The sequence below is a fragment of the Schistocerca nitens genome, chromosome 4 (assembly GCF_023898315.1).
Source record: "Schistocerca nitens isolate TAMUIC-IGC-003100 chromosome 4, iqSchNite1.1, whole genome shotgun sequence".
Taxonomy (NCBI): domain Eukaryota; kingdom Metazoa; phylum Arthropoda; class Insecta; order Orthoptera; family Acrididae; genus Schistocerca; species Schistocerca nitens.
The window spans coordinates 884,378,395-884,401,706 of record NC_064617.1 but is presented as its reverse complement, the minus strand read 5'-3'; the positions used below and the strand labels follow the sequence as shown (position 1 = coordinate 884,401,706).

The window sequence follows — 23,312 nt, the reverse complement described above, 5'->3', positions numbered from 1 at the left end:
AAGAGTTGAACATCAGTCTCGAACGAATACAAGGCAACGACTGATGTTTTACAATATGTTAAGTGTCTTCTTTTTGATCAGCAATGTATAGTTTCTGCACACTCAGAGCTGTCCGGTGCGCTATCGTGTTGCCTTCGCCACTCAAGACTCCTCCCAGCTGCTACTCGATCGCCTAGCGGGTTGAAATCCTCCATACAGGCTCGTTACTGGACGTGAAACTAAAACAGGCAATTCCGCCGCTCGGAAAGTATCTTTGCCCATTACCAGTTGAAAGGGATAAGGCAGAGATCGCATGTACGGCCGGTGAAGCGGGGCCGTTACAAATGCAAGCGAATGCAATTCTCTCCAGCGGCATTCCGTTACACTAACGGCGTATCACGGGACTGGCGTGCGGCTTGTGTCGCTGGAATCGCAGATCGTGCTGTGGCGGCGCGGTCCCGCTCCTCGTGACCGGAGGAGCGCGCAAAGTGCCGGGACGGCGCAGCGGCGTCCCACTGGCTGCTGCTGGAACATCAGCCGCCAACTGCTGCCATCCAGGAGAGATCCCTGCGCAGACCGTGGCGTCATTTGGCAGCTCGTAACTCCGGCGTATCTACCATCCAGAACAACAAAGATGGGTTAGAGGTTAATCTGGGCGTCCAGCCGTTCAAACCGGAGGAACTGACGGTAAAGGCGGCGGGCGACAGCCTGGCGGCAGAGGTAGAACATAAAGAGCGTAAAGTCGAGTACAGTTACATATCGCGCCAAATGCAGCGTCGCTATTTTCTGCCGAATGACGTAATGACTGAACAGGTTCAGATGAACTGTCGTCGGAGGGTGTCCCCACAATCACGGCACCAAAGAAGGCTCTCCCTCCAGTGGAGGGCGGTGCGCGAGTTGTGCAGACGGGTGTTCCAGCAGTTACCGACCAGCAACAGTATGGAGCAGAGAAGATGGAGCAGTGAATAATCCATTGCTGGTGTAAAAACTAAGTTTTGTGTTGATTGATGGATTATTTTTTGTATTGTCATTGTTCTTTCGTTCAAGAAATTTAACACTTTATTTTTCTGCTTCTCATCGTGTGGGTGTTACGTATGTGAAAGACTGATTTAATGAGTTCCGAATCACTTTAGTTTGTTGTAAGTGTAAAACAATGTCAGCCGTGCTCTTTCCCAGCGATGAGTTTTCGTGAACTTCGCTTTCTATCTGTGTTTGGTTTCCCGCCCTTGTCGCAGTTACGTCGTGGTTCTACCTTCTACGTGTGGAAGCAGTGATGTGTATCGACATTTGTGCCGTGTACCATCTTTGGTTTGGTGCATATAGTTTCCGTCAAGGGGTCTGGAGGGAGTCGGTCGGTTGTTGCGGACGAGGGAAGTTCTCCGTGCGGTGCAGTCGGCTGGGTCCACTGACAGCCCCTGCGCAGTGTCGGAGCGCGTGTGGAGCTGTCCGATCGCTACGAGCTTCGCGGTTTGTCGACTCAGGACGTCAAAGTTGAGTAGTGGTTTTAACTACCCAAGCCAGGTCTATTCATGTTGTGGTGGTCCGCTTCGGTGGTTTGCTGTTGGGGAGGTTTTGCAGAAAGCAACACGGAGTGGTTCTACTGCTGAGATTTAGCCGCCATGCGGTGTTCAAAAATGATTCAAATGGCTCTGAGCACTATGGGACTTAACAACTGTGGTCATCAGTCCCCTAGAACTTAGAACTACTTAAACCTAACTAACCTAAGGACATAACACACATCATCAATGCCGGAGGCAGGATTCGAACCTGCGACCGTAGCAGTCGCGCGGTTCCAGACTGTAGCGCCTAGAACCGCTCGGCCACAACGGCCGGCTCTGCTGTTGCAGACATCTGGAAGGTTGAGCGCCTGAACGGGGCGGCAGAAAGTAGGCTTGGTGGTGCGGGTGTGCCTGGTTAGCGATCTCATTACTAAACGTCTCTACTAAACGTCTCTTTCTCAGCCCAGAGGCGTTCAGAATGGTTCAAATAGCTCTGAGCACTATGGGACTTAACATCTGAGGTCATCAGTCCCCTAGAACTTAGAACTACTTAAACCTAACTAACCTACGGACAACGCACACATCCATGCCCGAGGCAGGATTCGAACCCGCGACCGTAGCAGTCCCGCGGTTCCGGACTGAGCGCCTAGAACCGCTAGACCACCGCGGCCGGCCCATGCGGTGTAATTAACTATTTTGGTCGACTACGATTTGAATGCACCAGTGTAATTTTCTGTCTTGTGGCCGTTAGTGTTCCGGTTACCTGCCCTGGACACTGACGTAATTTCAGGCAGCGTCCTTTCCTTACCTGTTGTCGCTGTCCAACATGGTGTGTAATTCTGACAGCTAATACGTACTCCATTGTGGATTATCACGTTTGCAACATTGCCGCTTGGGGTTCTCATGTACTGATTGACGGGAAGGAAATCGTTGTGTCGGTCGGTCCGTGGCTGACCCCTGGATGGGTTCCGACGGATCAGGTATAGTTGGGCTCACCCCCTGTCTCACCTAAGTGAACGAGGGCAGGCCGACCTCCCTGGAGGCTTCTGAGTGCCACCGGTGTTTTTATCTGTTGTCAGCTATTTCAAATTTTAGGCTTGTGGTTATTGTTTGATTATTAAAATTTTGCAAAATTAATTTTTAAATTTATTTTTCAAGCTTAAAAACTGCGGCCTTCTGCCTTTAAAGATTACGGTAATATATTTTGAAATTTTGAAGTTTGACCGTGGCCCTCAGCCATTGGTATTGCAACTTGCATATGTTGTTTCTTTAAATTTGTTTATTACTATCTTAATTGGATTTTTTTATCTTGCTGATTTTTTAAGATTTCTTGTTGTTAAACATGCTGGCCTTCTGCCTTTAAAGGTCTATGCTAATATAATCTAAAATTTTGGAAATTAATTGTGGCGCTCAGCCATTTGTATTGCACTTTACGTATATTGTTTTTTGAATTATTTTATTGCTATCTTAATTGGATTTTTATCTTGTTACGATTTCTTGTTGGAGGCCTTCTGCCGTGAAAGAGTTGCTAAATTACAATAAATGACAATTAGAAGCAGAAAGTGACTTCAACCCTTGTCCCTTTGCACAATCCTATTACCTGTTCTGCCCAGCGGGTTTAGCGGGCGTTTCACAATGTTTCATATACAACTGTTTGAAGAATTTGTTTTGTGTACTGTTTGTAGTGACGCATAATTCCAATTCTCACATTGTAAGACTGATAATATTTGTATTGAGTCTTAAAAAAAGCAAAAAAAAAAAAAAAACTGCGCAGCTGCTCGCAAACATCTGCCGTGTCGTTCAACCTGTAGTCTTCCACACACTACTGGCTCGAATCTCTTCGCGCAGTACGCTAATCTATCTTTCCACACATTTACGATTAAAAAAAATGGCAAATTAAGAGGTGGTTTCTTTGTAAGGGGTAAAGCGATTTCTCTCGACCTCATCTGAGCTCATGCTCCGTCTCTTCCTTTCCCTTTCCTTCCTTCCATTCTGCTAATTACACGTCCATTGCTACGGTCGTATTGTGTACTGTTCCGTCCTCGACACACATCTTTCTCCCCTACTGCTCTGTCTTTCCCTGTGCTCATGTTAAGCGTGTCGTTCCTCTCCTAAGTGCTGCTCGTCGTGGTTTCCTTAGCTTCTCTCTTCATTCCGTCCGTACGTTCCTAGGTTCTCCATAGTTTCGGCCAGAAGCTTCAAGCATCCTGCAGACCATTGCATTGGCACGTCGCTTTTTTTTTCGTAATTTCTTTCGTTTTTCTTTTCTCTTCCTTCACTACTTTGTCGACAAAATGCCGGCACGCTGCTGTTGGGCGTACACTCTTTTTGCGGGACACCCGCCTTTTCTGCTCTCCCACATTTATTTCGTGGTTGGCAAGAGACACCTTATGAAGAGTGTCCCCATCAGTAAATGATCGGCAATGTGGGAGGGGGGGGGGGGGAGCGAGCTTGCAACATTCATCTACGCGCCAATAGTGAAACATCGGTCATTAAAAACACATTCACAACGACCTGGTCAGCCACATGTGCATAGAACCTTGTTCTGATGTCCAAACAGAATGATCGTGCTCCTTCGCTCGTAACTAAGCAGCGTTTGCCGCAGAGGCAGTGGCCACATACAGCCTCTCCAGTTGGCCAAGACGATGGGACTAAAGGAGATTTTGGTGGCGTCTCGCTCCTGAAACGTACGCTCGGCTCGCAACACCCCAGCAATAAGGAGTGTCTGCAACGTAAAGTTCGGACCATACTGCAGAAAATGCATTGCAGCAGCGTGGAACTTTGGTGAACTTTATTTGCATGCAGAAAGAACGCAACGTACGATGGCACTTGGATAAGACAGCTTTCGAAGCTACCGACCGCATCTCTTAACGTAAAGTCTGCCCATGTAGACCGCGTAAAGGCCTGGCAGAGAAAAGGTTACAGAGAGACGGGCAGCACTGTAGTGTGCAGGCGATGACGGGTTACTTACCGGACACGACAGACACGGACGTAATGTCCCCCTTGAGGATGCGATTCCACCACGGAATCTTCCCCCAGTCGCCTCCATTCGACAGGCAGGCGTTATAGAGTCCCCAACGTGTTGGTACGAGCGGACGTCAGAGGCTAATTAAATTACATATATCATTCTGGAGTGTTATAGCGACCCGCAAGTAGCTATGCGCACGAGATTAAGGAATCTGAAACATGAAGTACTATCGGCACTGGCCGATTAAAATTGTGCACCGGAACGGGGCTCAAACCCGGAACTTTGTGCAATGGTGGGAGCGAAGTCGTGAGGCTGGCCCGTGAGCCGTACCTGGATAGCTCAGCCGGTAAGAGCGGTCCACAGACAGATGGACAGTGACTCTGCGAGGGCCCGCCATCTCAGCTCAGCCAGCGAGTTGCTGCGCCGGCTGCCGGCCGCTGCAGCCACACTTCCTGCCCGTTTATCTCGCCTGCAGTCAGCGCCTATCAGCCGTGGCACGCGCGGACCGCAGTCCCCTTGCGCATGCGCAGCTCCGCGCGAGCGGATTCCCTCTCCGTAATTGGGCAGCTTTCTTTAGTACTTCCGACAAATCCACACTCTGAGGAACGACGTTGCAGTACCGTAGGAACGTCCGAAATTTTACAATTTTAAGTTCTTTTTACACAGAAGAGCCCAAGAAACGGGTACACCGGACAAACAGCGTGTGGGGCCCCCGAGAGCATACAGAAGTGCCGCAACACGACTTGGTATGGACTAGACTAATGTCAGAAGGGAGGGAATTCACACCGTGAATCCTGCAGGGCAAATAAATCGAATAATTACTGACTGTTGGCCTACCATTCGAGTAATGCCTCCCAGATTCATAGTACATTAAATGTACAAACTGTCGCTATAATTTTGGTGCAGCTAAAGTGCACTCCTCTTTGAATCTGCTGCGGTCAGCTGTGAAGGTTGCAAAGAACGAGCTACACGTAAAGCCGTCGGTACACGCACCCTGCTGTTGAGCGGGCCGAGTTCAACGTGCTGTGGAACGCTCAGAAACGATGCGATTCGTGCACACGGTACGTGGGCCCCAACGTGGTTCACGCGATCGCAGCGCGCTCCAGCGGCAGTTGTCGGCTGTATCTGGCTCGCACTGTTTACGAAATGTACTGCCGCAAAATTCCCATTCTATGAGAACGTACGTTTCTCCATTTTGCAGATGCTAGTCAGGTTGTTCAGTCTGTAGTGTATACAAATAAAAACTTGAATATCCGTGAAAATATTAAGACAAAAACCAAATAACGATGTCCAGTCAGTAAGGACATCGACTCTTAAAAGTTCCATTAAAGATAGCGCGATACAAATTTACAATAGTAAATCCGCGTAAGGTAAAAATTATTTAATCATCCTGTACAACGAGCCAATCGAACAAACTCATCTCTCCAAAAGAGCGCCCTTATATTTACGTAACATCGAATATTGTAGTATATATTTATATTAAACTAATAAGAAAGTATCAGAACCTATTAAAAACGCGAAGGCTAGAAAAGAAAGTTCTGAGTGTTGAGGGACGCGAACCACCCACACTTCACAAGTTTTCTCTGAAACAGTGACGCTACTCATTGCGCTACCACAATGACGAGAGTTTAAAGGGCAAATCTAGCATACGTGTATGTTCTGAAAACTTTAATTGTACCTATATTACTATTTGAAATGTAATTATAACAAATTTTACCAAGGACAATGCGTTTTTAATGGATCGTCGACATGCCGTTGATTTCAAATGGCATAGTTTCGTAATACGCAACTCACAATAATTTTTTGTACCACGAATATGACGTTTATCGTCATTTTTATTACAACGAATCATACAATTATCGGAGGGCTTTCGAGAGCTCCCCAGTTTACGAGTGCTCAGAAACGGCATCTTTGCATACGGGCTTCAACTGGAAACCAACATGGCGGCTCACAACTCTGCACTGAAGGAGATGGCATCCGTGTGACGTAGGTGGCGTTCTGGCATCTCATTGGTCAACGTCCAAACGCACGTTCAGAATATCTGGCACGCTAGATATTCGGAAACACTCAACGGCATTTTGAAATATATATATATATATATAGTGAGTGAGTAGAAGAGAGTGATATATATGTAAGTGCGTAAGATAAATCCCTTCCCTTAAAAATCTCTCTTCTTCATACCTTCTCTGTTTTACTATAGATAACGTGTCACTGTTCTCATTTGTACTAAGATTGCAGTACACGCGAGGTGCCTACTTGCGTAAGTTCTAATAAAAGTTCACCAACCTCCAGTATTCTATATTATTGTCCCCTGGGCAGAAAACAGCACGCATGTCGTGAATCCGTAATCTCGAGGCTGTAAGAAACTCTTAGCCAGGAACTGTTGTTTTAGAAATGATTGAATTTCCGATCAGTTTGTTTATACGGGAAGCCAGTCGCTTTTTATTGGCAGAACACGAGAAACAGCGCTATTACATTCAACATTAGTCACAAATACTTTCCATTCTTCAACAAAATAATTTACTGCGTATTTCTGTAATTGCAATTCACTGTTCTCAACTAGACATTGTAAGTTAAGTCTTAACTGATGCCGCGACGAACAACATGTCCGTCCTCAGAGACTGCCGAACCGACTCTGATCTTACACACTAGACGTAACTAAGTCTTAACTGAGACCGCGGCAGACTACTTGTCTGTCCTCCGAGACTGCCGAACGAGCTCTGATCTTACAGCCGAACCGCTTCTCCCGCCATCCAAGTAGGCGCGATCCCAAGATCGACGAAGTGCTTCGTCTGCCTTTTCGTTTTGCAGCTGTTTATTACGAGTGTCACTCCAAAAGAAATGCACACTATTTTTTTTAATAAATCCATCTTTTATTCTACATGTTTGAAAGTTTTAATGTGTGGATACATCCTTTAGGAACTATTTTCATTTCTCCACATAATTTCCGTCCCTCTCAACTGCCTTACGCCATCTTGAAACCAGCGCGTCTGTACTAGCACGGTAAAATTCTGGACCAACCTTTTGGAGCCTCTCTTTGGCAGCGTGCACAAGGAAGTCATCATCTTCAAACCTTGTTCCACGAAGAGAGTCTTTCAGTTTTCCAAAGAGATGATAATCACATGGAGCCAGGTCAGGGATGTAAGGTGGGTATTTCAGTGTTGTCCATCCGAGTTTTGTGATCGCTTCCACAGTTTTTTGACTCACATGTGGCCGTGCAATGTCGTGCAACAGCAAAACATCCTGCTTTTGCCGATGTGATCGAACACGACTCAGTCGAGCTTGAAGTTTCTTCGGTGTCGTCACATATGCATCAGAATTTATGGTGGTTCCACTTGGCATGATGTCCACAAGCAAGTGTCCTTCGGAATCGGAAAACACTGTAGCCATAACTTTTCCAGCTGAAGGTGTGGTTTTGAATTTTTTTTCTTGGGTGAATATACATGATGCCACTCCATTGATTGCCTTATCGTCTCTGGTGAAAAATGATGGAGCCATGTTTCATCAACTGTCAGAATTCTGCCAAGAAATTTATGTCCAACATCTTTTATGACAGCACGTTGCTTCTGACGAACGGCAAGTGTAGCAGCCATCTTGAAGACATGCTGTGACGGCGCCACTCAACGGGAAAAGGTTAAACTAAGTTTGAAAACAAGCGGGAAGGATGTGTCTACACACTGTAAAACTTTCACAAATGCAGAATGAAAACTGTATTTTTAGAAAAATAGTGTGCATTTCTTTTGGAGTGACCCTCGTATTTTGCTGGTTGTGAATACTTCTGAAGTAATGGGATGATAGCACACTATTGAGAGATATGACGTGCAAGTAAATACGCTGTTTAATTTATCTAATATCAACAATAGAAGATTGCCATTTTGGCGCGCAACTTCAGAATGCAGCAGCCAATCGCGGAGGAGGCGGTCTTTCTCACAATACTCGTGCCGTACAAACCATCTGTCATAGGGACTTCACACCATATTGCGTCATACTGCCACAGCTGCCTTCTCAACTTCTGTAAGAAGAGCTTCTTGCACCTGAATATGATGCCTGCAAAGCCAGAAATATTACGATTCCCCAACGTGTTATTCCGCGCTGTGACATCAGAAACGCGGCGCACTGAACGTTCGGGTGCACGGTCCGTTTGCCGGCGACTCAAGAAGTCGTCGCAGAACGTGGGCGAGGAACGCTCGCTCAGTGTGTACAGCGGGGTGGAGGGCGACCTGTGACGAAGCAGGTGACACACAGCACAGCGCTGCTGAGCGTACGGGCTCCACAGCTAAAGACCTCTCCGTGATCCCGTGTTGACCCAACGGTACTGTCAGTCACGACCATAGTGGGTACGGTACGGTCTAGATTGCACCGTGGGTCAGTGGAAACGTCTCACCCTGTCGGATGAATGGCGTCTCTTGTTCCAGCAGGTCGGTGGCCGTGCCCGGAAAAGTCGTCGTGTAAGCGAATGGCTGTTCGAATCACGCACCGCGCCTTGGACGCAGGTCGCTCGGAGCAGTACTATGGTATGGAGAGATTGAGCTGGGCTTTCATAGAATCTGTAGATAGAAGTTGACAGGTGCGGGCCGCGGGAACATTACTGTGTGCCGCCTTCCACTTTTCGTTTTCCGACGGCGGTCGCATCTTCCAGCAGGATAACTGTCCGCGTCACGAGGCCAGAATCGTGTTACAGTGCTCCGAGGAGCGTGATAGTGAACTCACGTTGGTGTCTCGCCCACCTAGTTCGCTTGATCCGACACGGTGGAACACACTTGGGTCGTTGCCGGGTGTTAGCTCCGCACCCACAGACGCGCCCGCGGTACTACACGGGAACTGCGTGACCTTTGCGTAGAGGTCTGCCGCCACATACCTGCGGAGCCGTACCGAGGTCCTGAGACGCATTCGTGGCACGCAGACCGGCGGCTGTAGTGCATGCGAAACGTGGAGCCTCACACGCTACTCAGCTGGCGGCGTTTCGGCCCACCAGTCAGAATCCACGTCTGCATGCTACGCCAGGAGCCGCCGGCACACGGACCGTGCTGCCGAACGTTAACGTTCAGCGTGCCAACTTCAACGTGCTGCTGAACGCTCTGGAACGATGCGACTTGTGCATACGGTACGTGGGCCCCGACGTGGTATACGCGATCGCAACGCACTCAGCGGCAGTTGAGGGATGTTTCTAGTTAGTAAATCACACTGTTTACTCAACAGGCGCGCGTAAAATTCCCACGTTAGCTCTATTAAAACGCACATTTACTGCATCGTCCACGAAAAGGAAAGTACCATGTCCAATCAATAAGGACACAGGCTTATAAAAGTTCCATTACAAACGGTGCGGTACAAATTTGGAATACTTCTCTGCATAAAATAAACATTATTTTATCATTCCCACATTTTAGTAAATCCCCAAGGTCAGTCTTACTTGATCACTGTTCCTACCCAGTAGCAGAATCTGTGCAATATGTGAATTACAAAGCGTAAAAGAAAAAGGAGCAAAATATCTTTATACAAGTAGCGCAAGCTGTCCTGAAGATTAAGCCAATCGAACAGTCACCCCTAAGAAAGAGGTGAACTTACATTTACATAACATCAAATATTATAGCATATACTTCTATTAAACTAATAATAAAATATCAGAACCTAATAAAAACGGGAATGTTAGGGAAAAAAAATTTGGGAGCGCTACGACGTGAACCACCGCCCTAACGTAAACTTGTCACTAGACAGACACACTGCACAAATAACCCGCTCCATTTACTAAATCTTTGTGTGTTACCCCTTGCTAAAAACGTTGTTGTTGTTGTTGTTGTGTGGTCTTCATTCCTGAGACTGGTTTGATGCAGCTCTCCATGTTACTCTATCCTGTGCAATTTTATTCATCTCCCAGTACCTACTGCAGCCTACATCCTTCTGAATCTGCTTAGTGTATTCATCTTTTGGTCTCCCTCTATGATTTTTACCCTCTACACTGCCCTCCAGTACTAAATTGGTGATCCCTTGATGCCGCAGAACATGTCCTACCAACCGAACCCTTCTTCTAGTCAAGTTGTGCCACTTAAATCTATACTCGAGGTTAACAAATTTCTCTTCTTCAGAAACGCTTTCCTTGCCATTGCCAGTCTACATTTTATATCCTCTCTACTTAGACCATCATGAATTATTTTGCTCGCCAAATATCAAAACTCTTTTACTACTTTAAGTGTCTCATTTCCTAATCTAAAACGTTAATCTAAAAATTCTATTCTCAAAACGTTAATAGTAGATAATTACGATACTAATTGAAATTTAATTATAACAAATTGTACCAAGAACAATGCGTTTTGGGTGGATCTGCAGTGTGTCGCTGCCTTCAAATAGCCTACTCTCATAATACGCAAGTTACATTAATTCTTTTGCCACGAATATGATGTTTCTCATTATTTTATTGGAACTAATCACACAAAACTAACAACGGGTTTTCCCGTGATTCTCAATTTGCTGGTGCTCAGAAACGGCATATATACATATAGGCTTGAAATGAACGCCAATATGGCGCCTCACAACTCTGTACTGAAGGGAGAAGGCGTGCGTGTGACGTAGGTGGCGTTGTGCCATCTCATTGGTCAACGCTCAGACGCACGCTCAGAATATCTGACATGCCAGATATTGCTCTGCACGTTCGGAAAGACTCCCGAACGTGCTATTCCACGCTAAGACGTCAGAAACTCGAGAAACGACTGTCGGTAGGGCTGCAACGGGCTCCTAATTCCTCTGATCTTCACGCCGTCGCCGCCGTCATTTCAAGAGAGGTGCTGAGAGGAAGTGGTGTTCTCCGAATCTTCTTCCAAAGTACACTCTCGGAATTTCAACAATATCCCTGTCCGTGGCACACAACGCCTCTCTTGTTGCGTATGCCACAGGAGTCTGAGCATACGTTCTTGCGGTTGACGAAACGCGCCACTCTTCTTCGTACCTGCTCCTGTTAATGCTTCCTGCTACGTGTCGTAGACTAACAACTAATACTCACTCAAACGGATGTACGGCACTTCTTTGGTGCATAAATAACATTCCCTTAGGACGTTTGCAAAAAATTTGGGCCAGACGTTTGCTGTTCCTAAAGCTACACTACTGCCCATTAAAATTGCTACACCACGAAGATGACCTGCTACAGACACGAAATTTAACCGACAGGAAGAGGATGCTGTGATATGCATATGATTAGCTTTTCAGAGCATTCACACAAGGCTGGCACCGGTGGCGACACCTACAACGTGCCGACATGAGAAAAGTTTCCGACCGATTTCTCATACACAAACAGCAGTTGACCGGCGTTGCCTGGTGAAACGTTGTTGTGATGCCTCGTCTAAGGAGGAGAAATGCGTACCATCACGTTTCCGACTTTGATAAAGGTCGGATTGTAGCCTATCGCGATTGCGGTTGCGGTTTATCGTATCGCGACATTGCTGCCCACGTTGGTCGAGATCCAATGACTATTAGGAGAATATGGAATCGGTGGGCTCAGGAGGGTAATACGGAACACCGTGCTGGATCCCAACGGCCTCGTATCACTAGCAGTCGAGATGACAGGCATCTTATCCGCATGGCTGTAACGGATCGTGCAGACACGTCTCGATCCCTGAGTCAACAGATGGGGACGCTCGCAAGACAACAATCATCTCACGAACAGTTCGACGACGTTTGCAGCAACATGGACTATCAGCTCGGAGACCATTGCTGCGGTTACCCTTGACGCTGCATCACATACAGGAGCGCCTGCGATGGTGTACTCGACGACGAACATGGGTGCACGAATGGCAAAACGTCATTTTTTCGGATGAATCCAGGTTCTGTTTACAGCATCATGATGGTCCCATCCGTGTTTGGCGACATCGCGGTGAACGCACATTGGAAGCGTGTATTCGTCATCGCCATACTGGCGTATCACCCGGCGTGGTGGTATGGGGTGCCATTGGTTACACGTCTCGGTCACCTCTTGTTCGCATTGACGGCACTTTGAACAGTGTACGTTACACTTGAGATGTGTTACGACCCGTGGCTCTACCCTTATTCGATCCCTGCGAAACCCTACATTTGAACAGGAAAATGCACGACAGCTTGTTTCAGGTCCTGCACGGGCCTTTCTAGATACAGAAAATGTTCGACTGCTGCCCTGGCCAGCACATTCTCAAGATTTCTCACCAATTGAAAACGTCTGGTCAATGGTGTCCGAGCAACTGGTTCGTCGCAGTACACCAGTCACTACTCTTGATGAACTGTAGTATCGTGTTGGAGCTGCATGGGCAGCTGTACGTGTAAACGCCATCCAAGCTCTGTTTGACTCAATGCCCAGGCGTATCAAGGCCGTTATTGCGGCCAGAGGTGGTTGTTCTGGGTACTGATTTCTCAGGATCTATGCACTCAAATTGCGTGAAAATGTAATCACATGTCAGTTCTAGTATAATATATTTGTCCAATGAATACCCGTTTATCATCTGCATTTCTTCTTGGTGTAGCAATTTTAATGGCCAGTAGTGTATTTTTACGTGGCGACTGTGTTTCAGGCCGCTACTGATAGCAACTAATGCAAAATAGAAGGGAGTAACAGTATCTACCGATTCATCGCTAAAGGCGTCATCGACAATTATCGGATCTCTGATCTCTCCGCCTGTGTATGTGCACTACGTAACTCACGTTTACGTTGAGGGACAACTTGCAGCCCCTGCACAAAGCGTCGATCCTCCCTGCACTTGTTCCTGTATTTCGCTCGATTTCCTGGCGTTTCAGCTTTTCTGTAGGCAACAGCCACCCAGGGCTTCTGGCGCTATCAATCAGCCCTTCATATTTACCGTTAACGGTAACAACTGTGTTCCACTCCCATGGCGTACTGGTGAAGGTTTTTACATTGACGAATTCAGTCTGTTAAGGAGGATGTATTGAAGAGTATCAGCTAAAAAGTCCTGAATCTCTAAATAAATGTGTTCCAAGGTAAACTCGTTTTTTGTTCACAAGGCGGAAGTCGAAGTGCGCAGTCTCAACATAGATGCCCTTATCTGCGCACTTTTGGGGTCACGGCCGTACGGAGCTGTCAGAGTTTCGCGAGAATTGTTTCTGCAGGATCCGCGTTCAATCCTATATACAAAATACCAATCTTTGAGAGATGCCTTTCCTTTGTTAAGAGAATTGAGCCGATTACCTTTCCCGCTATCACTTACCTCGGTGATCAGCACACGGTTCTAAGTTGTACGAACCCGCAGTGTGTTCGGAACCCGACACTTCCTCCACAGCGATCTGGCGAGGAAGCAGTCGCTCGCCACTGCTTCCTGTGTGGCGAACCGCCTGCACAGCGCCACTTGTTGCCCCGGACGTGACCACTGCGTAGACGCGACGGTGTAGCAGCGGAAAATTCCAATTCCCTTTCTTCACGAGGCAGCTGCCAGCTGACGGCTAGCGACTAGCGCTTCCGCCTGCGGTGCCACGTTCCCAGAAACCAGGTCGCCGTTCCCAGCTTGTGGCCGTATCTCAGCCCCCCAAAACCACTGTACTGTGTGTGTGTGTGTGTGTGTGTGTGTGTGTGTGTGTTTTCAGTATGCCTCTTAGCTGTTTGTATTGTCTTTTCTGTGAAGATCATTTAATGTGTTAAATAGCGTGCCCCAGCAGACTGTAGTAGTAGTATACATTACAATTTGCAAACCCTCACCACTTTACACATTAAAGGAACACCACATAAAAGAAAACACGAAGAGCTAAGAAGCGTACTGAACACACACACACACACACACACACACACACACACACACACATGCACACGCAAAGAAAAAATGTAAACAAAATTCAAATTTGGCGCCAAGCTCACTGGTGAACAAATGAACACTGACTGGGCTGGGACACACAACAAGTCTATTTTGGTGGAGTGTTAAGTGCTTTTTAGGACCAAATTTCTGAAAATGTGTTATATTTACGTGTGCTTAACAACACCTCATCAGGATGCTGAGAGAAAGTGGCTTCCCACACGAAACCGTAAGTAAAACCGAACATATGCGTGAAATATCGCGAAAAACTAAATTACGTTTAAACCATTAAATGATAGGTTAACTCCCAACAAAATAAGTCATCAACATCGTTTGGTTGCAGATGACAACCTTCAAGTAAGAAATAATACGCAAGTGGCCCTGCAAAACCATGCAAATCGAATGTAAAGATATTAAATAACAGAAACAAGTAGTTGTTTGCAAAATTACGGAAATATTTAGTCCAATCATTTAGTAAAAATGTTCACATTACAGTTTAAATAAAACAGAAACCCACTTCTGATGGCAGAGAGGTGCTGAAACACGTTTGGGAACTGTGAATAACGGTGTTTTGGATAACAATTTACGGTTTGTGTTGCTCCTTAATTGCTTCTACACTGCTGTTATCTTCTTAGGGAAGTAGTCAGTGTTTGCATCTCAGTGTGTGTGAATTCCTAAGGGACCAAACTGCTGAGTTCATCGGTCCCTAGATTTACACGCTGGCTACTCTGGCCGAGCAGTTCTAGGCGCTTCAGTCAGGAACCGCGCTGCTGCTACTGTCGCAGGTTCGAATCCTGCCTCGGGCATGGATGTATGTGATGTCCTTCGGTTAGTTAGGTTTAATTAGTTCCAAGTCTAAGGGACTGATGACCTCAGATATTAAGTCCCATAGTGCTTAGAGCCATTTGAACTCTAGGTTTACATACTGCTTAAACCAACTTGAACTAACCTACGCTAAGAACAACACACACCCATGCCCGAGGGAGGACTCGAACCTCCGGCGGGAGGGGCCGTGCAATCCGTGACATAGCGCCTCAAACCACGCGGCCACACCGCGCGGCTCTACGCAACTAAATAAAAATTTGAGCCAGGCGTCTGCTTGTCATATAACTAGTTTTATGTCGTGATTTTGCTTAAAGTCGCTACCGATAGCAACTAACGTGAAATATGAGGGATTTCTTTTTTGTGTGATATGCGTTTACTCTATTTGTATTTACGTGTAATGTTTCGAGAAACAACACCAGGTCTAGATTTATCGTTATTCCCTTGTCGCTCACTGGAGCAACTTTTTGAAGAGCCAGTTTCGTAAGACTATTACTTACTACTTAAGCTTCTTGGGAACGTTCTCGGGGTTTGTGACGACGCGAAACTGTATTGAAGGCTTTCTGGATGTCAGGAAACAAGACGTCTACATAGCTTCGCTGTCTTCTGCCTTCTGGACCTCAAGAACAAAAAGCGCATCACACACTGCGATATCAGTGACCAACTTTAATCACGTCGCGTATGGAGCTGCTTTCTTGGCAAACGTGTGTATGCTTGATTTCAACAAACATAGAGAGGCAGTCCATACAGAGAAATTACTAGACGCATTAAGTCTCATTTCACTGTCGACAGCATAATTAAAACGGTCTTGTAGTTGGCAGAATGCATCTGAATCTGTGGCTGCGAACGTAAACAACTCGGCGAGCCAGGAAGCACGTTCTGCGCCAACTTCGGCGAACCGGTCTGTTTGCAAAGCGCGTGCCTCTGCGAGCGCCTTCCTGCTATAAATGTGTGACTACGGCCTCCCGTCGGGTAGACCGTTCGCCAGTTGAAAGTATTTCGATTTGACGCCACTTCGGCGACTTACTCGTCGATGCGGATGAAATGATGAGGAAAAGGACAACACAACACCCAGTCCCTGAGCGGAGAAAATCTCCGACCCAGCCGTGAATCGAACCCGGGATCTTAGGATTGACATTCTGTCGCGCTGACCACTCGGCTACCGGGGGTGGACGCCTTCCTCTGTAATCACCGTCGTTGCAAACACCAATACTGTGCCACGTTTAGGCAAATGAGCATGTTCTGTGTTGTAGTATAGAGATTCCAAAGAGTTGTAATAGACTAAATGCATTGGCTTCGCGCGTGTACCTCAGCCAATCAGGTAAAATGTTTATGCACGTGTTTTCATATGACCGATTCAGTAGACGGACGGTTGTAGTCGCCAGGGGCTGTTTGCAGTTAATTTCAAAGCCAGATGTCAGGGACTGTGCTATACGTTCTTTTTGTGGTCTTCAGTCCAGAGACTGGTTTTATGCAGCTCTCCATGCTACTCTATCCTGTGTAAGCCTCTTCATCTCTGAATAACTACTCCAACCTACATCCTTTTGAATCTGCTTAATGTATTCATCTCTTCGTCTCCCTCTACGATATTTATCCACGATGCTCCCCTCCAGTACTAAACTGGTGATCACTTGATGCCTCAGAACGTGACCTACCAACCAGTCCCTTCTTCTAGTCACGTTGTACCACAAATTCCAACCCAGTTCTATGGGTTCAAATGGCTCTAAGCACTATGGGACTTATCTTCTGAGGTCATCAGTCCCCTAGATCCTACAACTACTTAAACCCAACTAACCTAAGGACATCACAAATATCCATGCCCGAGGCAGGATTCGAACCTGCGACCGTGGCGGTCGCGCGGTTCCAGTCTAGAACCACTCGGCCACTTCGGCCGGCCTCTCCCCAGTTCTATTTAGTACCTCATTAGTTACGTGATCTACCCATCTAATCTTCAGCATTCTTCTGTAGCACCACATTGCGAAAGATTCTATTCGCTTATTGTCTAAACTATTTATCGTCCATGTTTCACTTCCATACATGGCTACGCTCCATACAAATACTTTCAGAAACGACTTCCTGACACTTAAATCAATACTCGATGTTAACAAATTTTTCTTCTTCAGAAACGCTTTCCTTGCCATAACCAGTCTACATTTTGTATCCTCTCTACTTCGTCCATCATCAGTTATTTTGCTCCCCAAATAGCAAACCTCCTTTACTACTTTAACTGCCTCATTTCCTAATCTAATTCCCTCAGCATCACCCGACTTAATTCTACTACATTCCATTATCCTCGTTTTGCTTTTGTTATGTTCATCTTATATCCTCCTTTCATGATACTGTCCATTCCGTTCAACTGCTCTTCCAAGTCCTTTGCTGTCTCTGACAGAATTACAATGTCATTGGCGAACCTCAAAGTTTTTATTTCTTCTCCATGGATTTTAATCCCTACTCCGAATTTTTCTTTTGTCCCCTTCATTGCTTGCTCAATATACAGATTGAATAACATCGGGGAGAGGCTACAACCCTGTCTCACTCCATTCCCAACCGCTGCTTCCCTTTCATGTCCCTCGACTCTTATAACTGCCATCTGGTCTCTGTACAAATTGTAAATAGCCTTTCGCTCCCTGTATTTTACCCCTGACACCTTCAGGATTTGAGAGAGAGAATTCCAGTCAACATTGTCAAAAGCTTTCTCTAAGTTTACAGAGAAACGTAGGTTTGCCTTTCCTTAATCTATGTTCTAAGGTAAGCCGTAGGGTCAGTATTGCGTCACGTGTTCCAACATTTGCACGGAATTCAAACTGATATTCCCCAAGGTCGGCATGTAGCAGTTTTTCCATTTGTCTGTAAAGAATTCGTGCCATTATTTTGCAGCCATGACTTATTGAACTGATAGTTCGGTAATTTTCACACCTGTTAACACTTGCTTCCTTTGGGACTGGAATTATTATATTCTTCTTGAAATCTAAGGGTATTGCGGTATTGCGCCTGTCTCATACATCTTGCTCACCAGATGGAAGAGTTTTGTCATGGCTGACTCTCCCAAGGGTATTAGTAGTTCTAATAGAATGTTGTCTACTCCCGGGGTCTTGTCTCAATTTAGATCTTTCACTGTTCTGTCAAATTCTTCTCGAAGTACCTACCATACCTCCCACTTCATCTCCATCTACGTCCTCTTCTATTTCCATAATATTGCCCTCAAAATGGTGCAAATGGCTCTGAGCCCTATGCGACTTAACTTCTGAGGTCATCAGTCGCCTAGAACTTAGAACTAATTAAACCTAACTAACCTAAGGACATCAAGCACATTCATGCCCGACGCAGGATTCGAACCTGCGACCGTAGCGGTCGCTCGGCTCCAGACTGTAGCTCCTAGAACCGCACGGCCACTCCGGCTGGCTATTGCCCTCAAGTATATCGCTCTTGTATAGACCCTCTGTATACTATTCTGACGTTTCTGCTTTCTCTTTTTTGCTTAGCATTGGTTTTCCATCTGAGCTCTTTATGTTCATGTAGGTGGTTCTCTTTTCTCCAAAGGTCTCTTTAATTTTCCTGTAGGCGGTATCTATCTTACCGCTAGTGATATATGCTTCTACATCCTTACATTTGTCCTCTAACCATCCCTGCTTAGCCACTTTTTACTTCCTGTCGATCTCATTTTGGAGACGGTTGTATTCCTTTCTGCCTGCTTCATTTACTGCATTTTTATATTTCCTCCTTTCATCAATTAAATTCAATGTCTTCTATTACCCAAGGATTTCTACCAGCCCTCGTGTCTGTACCTACTTGATCCTCTGCTGCTTTCACTGTCACCTCTCAAAGCTATCCATTCTTCTTCTACTGTATTCGTCTCCCTTGTTCTTGTCGATCATTCCCTAATGCTCTGACACTCTTTACAACTTCTGGCTCTTTCAGTTTATCCAGGTCCCATCTCCTATACGTATGGCATGCCACTTAACATGCACTATGAACTACGGTGCAAAACTGCATTTTTCACGTTGACTAACCATTGGCAGAAATTTAAGAAAGAGTATCAGAAAAGAAATCATCACCCTACTCAGACTCGAAAAAAGGAAGGAAGGAAGGAAGACACGAGCAAACGTCTCTCTCCTGTTAGCTGCAGACTGCACCAACTAGCCTATTTGGTAGATCATTTATGTTGAGATCCGCGTCTTTCACGAAGATACTTGCGTAATCTGCAGATAGAAACTTTCTTATTCACTTCATGTTTCGCGACTGATCACTGAGATGCTACCGGACTAGCAGACCCAAGACAAACACTGTGGCGCATCCCCGTTTTGCAGGACCCTAGTCAGCATAAAACTTCTTTCGTCTTTGACGACTCTGGAGGTCAACATTCTGTTTCCTCTGCTCTACGTGAAACAAACCTTTCCTCATATTTTCACATTAAGTCGATAACGTTAGAATTTATTCGGAAGCATTCCATGGTCCACATAGTAGAATGTTTCTGGTACTTCAAAGAACAGCTGCTGTACGTACAGTTCAGTCCTTGAAGTGGGTCTCCATACAACACAACGAATCGACTACCCTGTGTATGGTCCTGGGACAAGGCAGCAACTCGGACAGTGCATCGTGTATACTATGATTTATAATCTTGTGTTCACTGCCTTTAAAAAATCTTATAAAACTCTCCTAGTATTAAAACTGTCCTGTAAATGTTAAAAAGTTTGTTTCTCTTGTAGTGCATATCACATGTTGTGCAACATGGTATATAAACGCATGGTACGTACAGCGGATGTACCCAAAGATAAGAATGCAACAGAAGCAGTAAACAAAGCCTTTTAGAGTTATATTTTCTTGTTCGTGTCTGTATTAGATGGCGTCTGTGCGTCACCAAATGGTTCAAATGGCTCTGAGCACTATGGGACTCAACATCTTAGGTCATAAGTCCCCTAGAACTTAGAACTACTTAAACCTAACTAACCTAAGGACATCACACACACCCATGCCCGAGGCAGGATTCGAACCTGCGACCGTAGCAGTCCCACGGTTCCGGACTGCAGCGCCAGAACCGCACGGCCACCGCGGCCGGCTGTGCGTCATCGGCCACAGCGTTTGCTACTAGCTGACGTCCCTCGTGTAGGGTATTGTACAGCTCAGCAGATGGTGGTGTGGCGCCCCGTGCTTCTCTGCGACTTTCAAGCGGTGCGTTTCGCCTTGTGATACGCAGAACTTCTGTTTTTTCGAGATGCCAGTGTATAGTTGGATTTGAGTTTCCCATGCATGACAGGGCATTCGGCTTACCTTTCATTAGTATGGCGACACGCAGATTCTCGAATGAAGCCTTTTCAGGTTCGTGGTTTACTTGTAGAGGTACTGGCGAAAAAATCTAGATGTATCTGTCTTTTCATGGTTGTAGTGACAACGGCTTGCTTTTGCCTTTTTTTTCCTGGCGCAGGTTTTCTCATTATATCTGAGGCTTGTTAGCCAACGACATAGTATGAGACTATAAGTAATGGCGAGTTTGTCTGCAGGGTCGTCCTCCGCAGCAAAGCACAGAAATATTTTTTACGAAAATAAAAACCGCCTTTCCTCTTGCAGAAAGAAGAGGTGTTTTTTATTTGCAAAACAATAATGTATAAGGGATGGATTGGACATCAGATTCGTGAATCTAAGCGTGATATCGTCTCACAAGGAGAGCTCGCCTCGCTTCACCTCACCTCACCTCACTTTGTCGACTGCTCTGGCCTCTTCCACTTTGTTCCTACCTGTACCATTTGAAGCTCAGTGCCTGACACAATAAAGCACTACGATCAGCTTCTCAAATAAACTCGACAAAATCCCCTTTGGACGTTACAAAATTTCTGAGCGCTGTTAGGTACAAAGATTTTGTAAGTATTTAACGTACGAGGGGTAGTGAAACGAGAACCCTCAACAACGGGACCATATGAAACATCCCCTTTGAATAATTAATGAATTACTGTGCTGATAAACCTCTACGTTATTTGATTTTCAAACAGCTGAGCAAAACTGAACGTACTCAGACATTACTCTCTTTACTTATTCTGATCACCACTAAACTGACACACGACATCTTTAGCGCAACGCAATCTGACTTTCAATAATCCCTACAAAAGAATGGCCCTGACTAACAACAACCTATACCTTTCATGAATCACTTACCTCACAAAAATCTTGGTACTCTAACTACTGCAATACAGCGAGCGCCAATACTGCCAGCTAAATAAAAGATTCTAACTACTGAAGGCACTAACTACTGATAGGCATAGTTAGCAAATGAAAAATTTTGATAGAGAACAAACATTGTATTTACCTTAATAAAATTCAAAAGTCATCATATATATATATATATATATATATATATATATATATATATATATATATATATATCAGTTCATGATATCCAGTATTACAAATTTACTCTTTTTGGCAGACACACGTCCAGATCGTCCGCTCTTAAAATTGTGCCATCTCTCTCCACACATCCACCGCTGCTGGCGGCTCACCTCCAACTGCGCAACGCTACGCGCTGTTCACATCCAACTGCCCAACACTACAATAGCAAATATTCCAACAATGCAAACCAGCCACAGACTGTACACAGCACAGTCAGTTATTGTCAAACAGAGCGCTACGTGGCGTTACCAACATAAAAACCTAAACAGCCTGCTTACACATAGAATGGTTCCATTCAAAAGTAATGACCAAACGCGTTAAGACATTTGTCCCACCGGGAGAGGAGACTATCAGTTCCTATTTCATATGGCCGAGCGGTTCTAGGCGCTACAGTCCGGAACCGCGCGACCGCTACGGTCGCAGGTTCGAATCCTGCCTCGGGCATGGATGTTTGTGATGTCCTTAGGTTAGTTAGGTTTAAGTATTTCTAAGTTCTAGGGGACTGATGACCTCAGATGTTAAGTCGCATAGTGCTAAGAGCCATTTGAACCATTTGAATCTATTTGATAGAACGCGGTCGGCCGCTGACGGATCCACAACGCACTCACTCTGGATCTTTCTTGGCCAGCTGAAACATGTCCACGCATGTCTTTCTTCAGGTCGCCAGCGATGTGAAAATTGCACGATGAACGATCCGGACTGTAAGGAGGAAGACATGCATGTGCGCCGGTTTCAGTCGGACGAGGGAGAGCAAGAATGGGTGCTGTTGTGGCTCTGTTAGCGGCCGACCGCGTTCTACGAAGCAGGAAATGGTCGCTCGTCTACCAGCGGGATAAATGTCTTAACGCGTTTGGTCATTACGTTTGAATGAAACCATTTAATGGTCGCGTTGTGGCGGGTGTTTGGTTTTCTTTCGACTGCATCTCACAGAATTTTGTACCTCATACGTAGCGCAGCAGTTTTGCAATCGTACAGTTACTTGTTCGAACCTTGTTAGTAGTACTTTTTATTTAATTACAATTCCGTGCTTAACAACAAATATAAATGTTCAGCAACAAAACTGAATCATGTTTCTAATGAAAATAACATCTTTATATTTTTAATTCCTTGTCTCACAAAAATTAGTGTTCCCAGTAAGGTAAAATTTGGTGCAAAATTGCAAAACGTCAAATAGAAAATAAAAAAAACTACTTTCATTCTCAGAAATTCAACAGTTTTATTGCCGTGTATCTTTTTCAATCAACAACAAAGCATTTCGAGTATTTGTATTTATTTTTATCAGTGTGACGATTAACTAAAAATAAAAAGATGTTACTTATATCATAAAATATTCCGCATAAAGTAAAAAAGTTGTTTCTAGCGAGATTCGAACCAGCAACGCTGTACACTTGGCTACGGACCGTTGTTTGAATGTTGCAAATGTACTTAGCGTTGCTGTTGTTGTGGTCTTCAGTCTTGAGAGTGGTTTGATGCAGCTCTCCATGCTACTCTATCCTGTGCAAGCTTCTTCATCTCCCAGTACCTATTGCAACCTACATCCCTCTGAATTTGCTTAGTGTATTCATCTCTTGGTCTCCCTCTCCGATTTCTACTCTCCACGCTGCCCTCCAAAACTAAACTGGCGATCCCTTGATGCCTCAGAACATGTCCTACCAACCGATTCCTTCTCCTAGTCAAGTTGTGCCACAAATTTCTCTTCTCTCCAATTCTATTTAATACCTCCCATTAGTTCACTGGACTCGCATTCGGGAGGACGACGGTTCAATCCCGTCTCCGGCCATCCTGATTTAGGTTTTCCGTGATTTCCCTAAATCGTTTCAGGCAAATGCCGGGATGGTTCCTTTGAAAGGGCACGGCCGATTTCCTTCCCAATCCTTCCCTAACCCGAGCTTGCGCTCCGTCTCTAAT

At 45.6% G+C, this 23,312-nt stretch overlaps 1 pseudogene; it reads left to right on the top strand.

The window, feature by feature from the left end:
* The window catches only part of LOC126252641 (alpha-crystallin A chain-like), a 19,901-nt pseudogene extending 18,957 nt beyond the window's left edge, over positions 1-944 (top strand).
* Positions 945-23,312: the final 22,368 nt, after the last annotated feature.